At 41.4% G+C, this 1,897-nt stretch overlaps 1 non-coding gene across 1 annotated transcript; it reads left to right on the top strand.

Moving 5' to 3' along the window:
• The first annotated feature begins 1,249 nt into the window (after positions 1-1,249).
• TRNAY-AUA lies at positions 1,250-1,322 on the top strand. Its single transcript has one exon. It is a non-coding gene; the product is annotated as a tRNA-Tyr (tRNA).
• The last annotated feature ends 575 nt before the right edge of the window (positions 1,323-1,897 follow it).

Below are 1,897 nucleotides of genomic sequence, written 5' to 3'. Positions count from 1 at the left end.
CCCAATATGCTACTGGAGCTCAGTGGAGAAATAACTCCAGAAAGAATGAAGGGATGGAACCAAAGCAAAATCAATACCCAGTTGTAGATGGGACTGGTGATAGAAGCAAGGTCCAATGCTGTAAAAGGGCAATATTGCATGGGAACCTGGAATGTTAGGTCCATTAATCATGGCAAATTGGAAGTGGTCAAACAGGAAATGGCAAGAGTGAATGTCGACAGTCTAGGAATCAGCGAACTAAAATGGACTGGAATGGGCGAATTTAACTCAGATAACCATTTTATCTACTACTGTGGGCAGGAATCCTTTAGAAGAAATGGAGTAGCCATCATGGTCAACAAAAGAGTCTGAAATGCAGTACTTGGATGCAATCTGAAAAATGACAGAATGATCTCTGTTCGTTTACAAGACAAACCATTCAATATCACGGTAATCCAAGACTATGCCCCGACCAGTAAGGCTGAAGAAGCTGAAATTGAATGGTTCTATGAAGACCTACAAGACCTTTTAGGAGTAACACCCAAAAAGGATTTCCTTTTCATTATAGGGGACTGGAATGCAAAAGTAGGAATTCAAGAAACACCTGGAGTAACAGGCAAATTTGGCCTTGGAGTATGGAATGAAGCAGGGCAAAGGCTAATAGAGTTTTGCCAAGAGAACATACTGGTCATAGCAAGCACCCTCTTCAAACAACACAAAAGAAGACTCTACACATGGACATCACAAGATGGTCACCACCGATATCAGATTGATTATATTCTTTGCAGCCAAAGCTCTATACAGTCAGCAAAACAAGACCAGGAGCTGACTGTGACTCAGATCATGAACTCCTTATTGCCAAATTCAGACCTAAACTGAAGAAAGTAGGGAAAACCACTAGACCATTCAGGTGTGACCTAAATCAAAGCCTTTATGATTATACAGTGGAAGTGAGAAAAAGATTTAAGGGACTAGATCTGATGGACAGAGTGCCTGATGAATTATGGACAGAGATTTGTGACATTGTTCAGGAGACAGGGATTAAGAGCATCCCCATGGAAAAGAAATCTGGTCCACAGGCCATAACTAATATACTTCCTCTTACCCTTCCGCATTCACTTTATATTCTCTGTACTATCAATTAGAATCTCTCTGATCTTGCTCTAAGCTAGAGTCTGTGTTATATTTCACCTACAAGAGCTTGCCATAAACTTTATAAGATATATTTTGTCATCACTAATACCACTAACACTTCTAACCCTACCTGACTTCCCTGGTGGCTCAGCTGGTAAAGAATCTGCCTATAGTGCAGAAGACCCAGGTTCAATCCCTGGGTCAGGAAGATCCCCAGAAGAAGGAAATGACAACCTACTTCAGTACTCTTAGCTGGTATATCCTATGGACAGAGAAGCCTGGCAGGCTGAAGTCTATGGGCTCACAAGAGTCAGACACAACTTAACAACTAAACCACCACTGTCCACCTACAGAGCCTGTTAAGCCTCATGGCAAAACAGGCAAGTCTTCTTGCACTTCATCCTGAACATATTGTCAAGTCTTCTGCTCTGGGACTCATTCAAAGCCTCCAGCATCTATATCCCTAGGTGAGTAGATCAGAGCAACATATTTTTGCTATTAGATCCAAAGGCCAACCAAGTGTTGCACTTCCTTTTTAGTGGTGCATGGTATAAGATGGAATAGTTTATCTTCATTGCATGAGGTAAAGATGCAGTAATCTGTCTTTAAGTTGGATGGCAGGTTTGGGCATGCTCCAGATAGCTGGTTCTCTAGGAAACTCAGGAACCTCCCTTAAGTGACAGGACCCTCATCTTCATAGGGCTATTCTCTCACCACCCAGAGCACATGTATATTTGCCATTTATTATTCATCCAACTTGATAAATATAATAATAATAAATAAC

The sequence above is a fragment of the Cervus canadensis genome, chromosome 20, assembly GCF_019320065.1.
Source record: "Cervus canadensis isolate Bull #8, Minnesota chromosome 20, ASM1932006v1, whole genome shotgun sequence".
NCBI lineage: Eukaryota > Metazoa > Chordata > Mammalia > Artiodactyla > Cervidae > Cervus > Cervus canadensis.
The sequence above is the reverse complement of the archived record's forward strand: the minus strand, read 5'-3'. Positions and strand labels throughout refer to the sequence as shown.